Source organism: Juglans regia, chromosome 11 (assembly GCF_001411555.2).
Source record: "Juglans regia cultivar Chandler chromosome 11, Walnut 2.0, whole genome shotgun sequence".
Lineage (NCBI taxonomy): Eukaryota > Viridiplantae > Streptophyta > Magnoliopsida > Fagales > Juglandaceae > Juglans > Juglans regia.
This window is the reverse complement of record NC_049911.1, coordinates 33,538,011-33,545,459: the sequence shown is the minus strand read 5'-3', so window position 1 is coordinate 33,545,459 and position 7,449 is coordinate 33,538,011.

The window sequence follows — 7,449 nt, the reverse complement described above, 5'->3', positions numbered from 1 at the left end:
ATAAAAAATAAATTAAAAAATTACACATAAAAAAGTACATATTAAGCTCAACGGGAGCCCCCAACGGAGGCTGTAATATGACTATTTTAAATATTTTTAAAAAAAATCATAATATTATTAAAAAATATTTTCTTAATCACGAAGTAAAATAAAAAATTATAAAAAAATATTTATATATATATATATATATATATTTAACTGAATGCAGGGTAAAGCATTATGAGTTAGGTACAAAAATGGCCCATGCTTACTCTCACTCACTTTTGCCACGATATTCATCAACTCAACTGGGCCATAGAATGGTTCATTTAAACTGGCCTAGTTTATTTTTGTTGATAAGTTTTGATGAATTAAGATAAAAATTAAAAATTAAATAAAATATTATTAGAATATATATTTTTAATATTATTTTTGTTTTAAAATTTACAAATTTAAAAATTTTGAATTGTTATTTTATTTTATGTAAAAATTTTAAAAAAATATAATGATTAAATAAAATAAAATGATATAATAATAATTATGAAAACGAGACCTTGCGTATAATTAAAAAAACAATTCAGTCCCTTTTAAAAAATAAAATAAAATAAAAGGCACCCGAAATGCTGGTCGGTCTACCTGCCATTTCTCTTGATAATGAAAATTTGACGCCCCCCTTCCCCCCCGGCCCCGTAACTTTAGAAATCTCAATCCCTCTTTGCCAAACTTCTCACCTAAAACTGACAACAAAGCTCACCTGTGAAGCCAAGTGCATCACGTGATCTTCTCTTCCGTTCACATGAGATTGTTGCTAGGTTGTGATCAGGTGCATGCCATGCACGCAAGCATGCTCCGGCGTGCCAACTCACTCACACGTCAACCCACGTGTTGGATTTATAATTGATACGTGCTAGCTGGCTCAAACAATTAGATGAATCATGAAGCCATTAATCTCGTGGCTTGAAGTTTCATCTCATTCCTTTCAACGTTGAATGTCGCACAGTAGCAGAGCACAGACATGTTACTAACATATCTTTCCGTGCCGGATTTGCTTTTCCCCATTCTTTTTTTCCTTTTCGGTTCTTTCAAACCATTCGGTAAGAGATCAATCAATCCTTTTCTTATGGTGCGCTCATTCTCACATTCCCGAATAGTATGGACGTGATTTTGTCCAATTTTAAGAGAGAACTCACCAATTAGTTTGCATTAGTCCATGTATTTCATCATGACTTTCATAAATATTTATAAAAGTAAATCTTAAACTTTTGCACTAATCCACATCTTATGTTTTATATTCAATCACACTCGAGAATAAGAAAAATGTAGCCATCGAAGTTTATCTCCCTCCTCTCTTTTCCATCTTCTATTCTATTATATTATTGTAACATCTCGCCTAATTAACCATTAGAATTAAATCTTAAATGCTTTAGATTAAATTTTTAATTTTGGTTTCAATTTTTATTTATTACTTACATCAATGTTGATAATGAGATTAGTCTTAACCTTGACACTTAGTATCATTAAGCAAATGATTAGAAAATCAAATCCATTAGTGAATTTAGTGAGGTTTTTAAGACCATAGAACATTCATGGGTCTAGCTCAAGAAACCTTGAACCAACCCCTTAGGGAATTCAAGACTTAGTAGCTAGCTTTGACCCAAACATAAGGAAGGCTCAAGGCCTTTGAGCCAAACTTGGTACAGAGTTGACCCATGGCCCAATCAGGCCAAGTCAAGCCAATCTTAGTGGATCTTGAGGTCTTTTTTAATCCCTCAAAATCTGAAAATAAGGCCCCCTTTAATTCAAGCCCAAAAACCTATAAGTCATCAACCCACACACTTGGCCCTTTTAAGCCCACAAGGCCCAAAGTTATGTTTGAGTTTATTTTACTATTCAAGTTGAAAGCTCAATACACCATACCATGAGTTTCTTTAAACCCATATCATACCCTAAATGCCCAAATTAAGTTTTGAAAGTTGGCTCAGACCATTAATCAACATACATGAAATTGATGATCTTTAAGCCATGTTTTGAAACTTAATTTTGTCTTAATCTTTTCTTAACCTTTTAATCCAAAATTTTCTTGATTTGTTATTCCATTTCATCATACTTAGACTTTACTAATATCCTAGATAAACCTCCCCAAATGTCATTAAGGGAAATGACATATCAAACCCCAAACTTACATCAATCGGCTCATATGTATTTCCTTTGAGGGCATAGACTATTTTGCCCTTAGACCCAATATTTTTGTGTCATTTCTTCAAGGGTAATATGGTCCTTAGACACCTCATAAGACCCTTTCAAACCCAAACTAAGACTTGGACGAAATTGGTTTCACAAACCAATTCAAGTGCCAAACCGATTGTACCCTTAGGCTAGTTGTGTGGGAACCGGTTGAGTTGAGATTTAACCAACTATCTGCCTTGGTTAAGCCACCACCCCATGCCATCTTTATCACACCCAATCTCCAAGAGGCCCCATGGCCATCATGCGAAATTTGACTTAATTTTCCCACCTAACCAAAATTGAAGCCCCAAAATTGCCAAGTGAAACCACTTGAACCTGCCAGTTAGTATAGGTGGTTTGCTTGACTTTTTGTAACTTGAATCATGCCCCATGACCTGGTCGCCTCTATAAGACCATTGTAGCCACAGTACGGAGGAAATCATGATAGTTTCATGTCACTATTCCTCCTGCACAAGGTGACATAAGCTGAGGAAAGCAAGCTGGAAAATTCAGCCTCTTACACACCACCCACCTCCACCAATCACCTTAGACCAAGGCCAATATCTCCACCCCCTTGGCCACCTCTAAATACCTCCCTCACTTCCGTATTTCCTCTACACCTCAGCTCCAAGCTTTCTCTTGAGTCTTGAGAGCACTTATCCCTCTTAGAGAGCAATAGAGTGAAACCAAGTAGGTTTTTGTAAGTTCTTGAGTGTTCTTGAACAAGGTTGTCTTAAGAGTTTCGAAGGCTACGAAATCTGTAAGTTTTCTTGCCATTGATCTTAGTTTACATGTAAAGTTGAGGTTTTTAAGTGTTGAAGTAATTTTTGGTTTAGTTTAGAGAAGATTATCTTACTAAGTTCAAAACCGGGTCATTAAAAGATGGTTTGAGTGTTTAAATGATTTTAAGTGGAAAATATAGCTAAGTGAGTACATAATTGAGTATAGCTATGACATGTCTTAAGTATGATTTTATATGATTTATCATTGTCTTAGAATGGTTATAGAAGGTTTAATTTTGGATTAAAAGCATGCCATGATAGACTTTAACTTTATTGTGTTTTGATCATCAAAGCATGTATCGATTTTGAATAAGTTGGAGATTACGGATTCTTATACATGATTAAGTGTTGGGATGAACTTGATTATCTAAGAATTAACCTTCATCATGTCATTAAAGACTTTAGTGATTGATTTTTATTAAAGAAAATCTCATATGTATGCATTCATAGGGATCAATAGTTGAAAACACACTTAGACATCAACTAGTGTGCATGCCATGGGTTGGGACTGTTTGAGCTAGTTCTACTTTTATTTTTAAAATTTAAAGGGTATAGATGGTTTTAGAATGTCAAAAATATGGAGTCTATGAAATTTGGCTGAATTTGAAATTCGTTTACAATTAGTGAAAAATTAGGGCCTTAGCAGCAATTTTTGAAAGATTAGGGGTATTTTTGCAAATACCCATTTTTGAAACCTTTGTTTATGAATCTCATCCATAGTAGTATTAATCATAATTTAGTACACACTTGATTTCAGCAGTTACGATATTTTTTCGATTACTCAAGAAGTTTATAAGTTGGTCTCTAATTTACACATTGATAGATTATTTATGAATTATTACTAAATGTTTCATTCATATTAAATGTAATTTTGAGCATAAAATATCATATTATATGATACATTGAGTGCATACTTACATGACATGTGAAAGTTTTACCATTTTTAGTATATTGCATATAAATTTCATTTTTCACATGAAAAACTTGCTACATATGCACATGTCATGAAATACATTTTTCAAGCATAGTATGAAAATAAATTTTGTCACGACCCCAAAGTCTAGGATGAGGAATTATCCTCGTGGAACTCCTCTGTCTATTCTAGAGTGAGTAAAAATGAAGTGGTAACTGTCAAAACACCTTAGAAAACCAAGAATATTTGGAAAAAAACTGGCAATCTGATTTTAGTCTTTCCATTCACAACGTAAAAAAACCACTATACAAGGAAAATGGATAATATACTATACACGGGAAAACATCTAATGATTCCTAATAATCAGCCTATATACATGGTAATATATCTGTACATCTAATATTAAAAGAGGAGTCCTAAATTGTATAACTTCCTAAATGATATACGTTAACATCCCCCCTCAAATTGATGCTGGTAAGTCAACTAGTAACAATTTGCCAACCAGAAATTGATGCCGCTGTCGAGTCATTGCTTTGGTGAAGACATCGGCCACTTGGAGATCCGAAGAAATGTAAGGAAGAGATATCACCCGACTTTCCAAGGTATCTCGGATAGACTGACAATCAACTTCAATGTGCTTGGTCCGTTCATGGAAAATGGGATTGGTGGCAATCTGAATAGCACTAGTGTTATCAACATGAAGAGGGGTAGAAGTAGTCTGAGGAAACCCAAGTTCCTCAAAAAGATCACGTAGCCATACAATTTAACAAGCAGTAGACATGGCACAATACTAGGCCTCAATAGAGGATTTATAAACACGATCTTGTTTCTTACATCTCCAAGAAATTAAGGCATCAGCTAAAAACATACACCAACCCATAGTAGATTGATGCGTATCCGGATACTCAGCCCAATCAACATCACTATAGGCAACAAGTTGAAGAGATGAACTTGTAGGAAAGAATAACCCATGAGTAGGCGAACCTCGAAGATAGCAGATGATGCGTCGAACTGCAGCAAGATGGAGATGCTGATGAGAAGACATAAACTAATTGACCTGATGAACATCATAAGAGATATCGGGGCGAGTAGTGGTCAAGTAGATAAGACTCCCAACTAGGCGCCGATAGAGAGTAAGATCATCTAGAAAACCCCCTTCATCTTTCCTGTATTTGACATTTACCTCTATAGGAGTATCAACAGAAGAAGTGTCCTCCAAACCAGCCAAGGTAATAAGATTTTGAATATACTTATGCTGGTTCAAGAAAATACCATTAGCTCGATGATCTACTTCCAGTCCTAAGAAGTATGTGAGCCGGCCAAGATCTTTCATATGGAAAGTCGCATGCAACAGCTGCTGAAGCTTAATGATCAAACCACAGTCAATGCCAGTAATGATAATATCATTCACATAAACCAAGAGAAGGACTGTACCCGATGCAGACTTGTGGAAGAAGAGAGAATAATCATACTGACTTTGTGTAAAATTAAAAGAAAGAAGTGTACTATGAAACTTCTCAAACCAAGCCTGGGGAGCCTGTTTGAGCCCATATAGAGAACGCTTTAGCTTACAGACATCATGAAGAGAAGAAGTAGTCATACCAGATGGAAGTTTCATGTAGATCTCTTCTTGAAGATCACTATGAAGAAAGGCGTTCTTCACATTCATCTAATGCAGTTGCCACGACTAGGAAGCAGCAATCGTTAAGATGATTCGAACTGTGGTTATTTTGGCAACAGGAGCAAATGCCTACTCATAATCAACTCCATATTCCTGTTTGTTTCCCAGAGCTACTAGGCAAGCTTTGTACCGGTCCAAAGAGCCATCAAAACGAAGCTTTACAGAGAAAACTCATTTACTCTCAATAGACTTGACTGTAGGGGTAAGGAATAATATCCTAAGTATGATTCTCCTCAAGTGCTTGAAGTTCTGTTTGCATTGCATTTTGCCAACACTCATGTTCCATAGCCTGTTTGTAGCAATAAGTAATGGAAATAGAGAATAAAGTAGCCACAAGAGAGACATGGGAGGAAAAGCCATACCAATTAGGGGGTCGAGAAGGGCAAGAAGACCGGCGAAGAGTGGTGGAAACAGGAGCAGGATCAAGCGCCAGGTCAAGATCTTGAGAGGGCACAGAGGAAGTGGAACCGGACTCATGTCGACTACGTCTTCTATACACAAAACCAGGTTCGAACCTTTCTACAATTGTTGGGGAATCATAAAAGTTAGGCAGAAGAGATATAGATACATATGACAGCTCAACATGAGATGGAAATAAATATTAATTTTCAAAGAATACCACATTCCTAGAAACATGTATACAACGAGCATGAGGATCATAACAAATATAACCCTTTTGAGGTATAGCATAACCAAGAAAAGCACACTTATAGATTGAGCAATAAGTTTATGTAGTTCATGAGCAGGGAGATGCACAAAATAAACACAACCAAATGCTCGGAGATCAGAATATGAAGGAGAATGACCAAACAACTTAAAGAAGGGAGAAATATGATGAAACGTAGGAGATGATAAGTGATTGATCAAATGAACCGAAGTAAAAAAGTGCTTCACACTAAAAATCAGGAGGAACATATGATTCAAATAAAAGGGTTCTTGCCACATCAAGAAGGTAACGATTTTTCCTCTCAGCAACACCATTTTGTTGCGGTGTTGAACGACAAGAATGCTAAGAGATAATCCATTTTGTCATGAAATTCATTAGACATGTATTCCCACCAGAATCAGAGCGCAATACCTTGATGCTAGAAAAAAAAATTGAGTCTTAAGAAGTGCAAGAAAGCGCTTAAATATTGAAAAACTTCGGCCTTAGCCCATAGGAAGTAAACCCAAGTAAAATGACTAAAGTCATCAATGAAAGTAACAAAGTACTTGTAATTCACATGAGAAACAACCGGTGCAATCCCCTAAACATAACTATGAATAAGATTGAAGCATTGTGATGCACGATAAGGAAAATGTAAAACTTTACTTTTGTCAAGTTTGCATGATGTACACTCAAAAGAAAGATCAAGAGAAGAACATGCTTTATTTTTCAATAAACCAGAATTAAACAAAGTACGGAGTACATCAAAGTTTGGGTGGCCTAGACATCTTATTTCCAGAACCAACAACATTACATGCAAAGAAAAATAAAAGAAAACTAGAAATAATGGTGGAAGGTGAAACGTGAAGAGGAAAGAGTCGTCCCACTTTAGGCCCCTTCGCGATCATCTTCCCTGACACTTGATCCTGCACAACACAACCAGAACGGGAGAAATGGACATTACAATTATTATCAACCAATTGACCAAAGAAATAAGATTTGTGGAGAGGTCAAGAGACACAAAAACATCAGTTAAGTAAGAGGAAGGATCACCAACAGCATTGATAGGCAGAAAACTGCCATTAGCAGTGTTAATTTTCAGATTTTCATCATAATTTTTGACATTGGAAAGAGGAACAACAATATTAGTCATATGGTTAGAGGCTCCAAAGTCAAAATACCATGGCTTAGAAGAAACTTTATGATTATCTGAGAGCCCAAA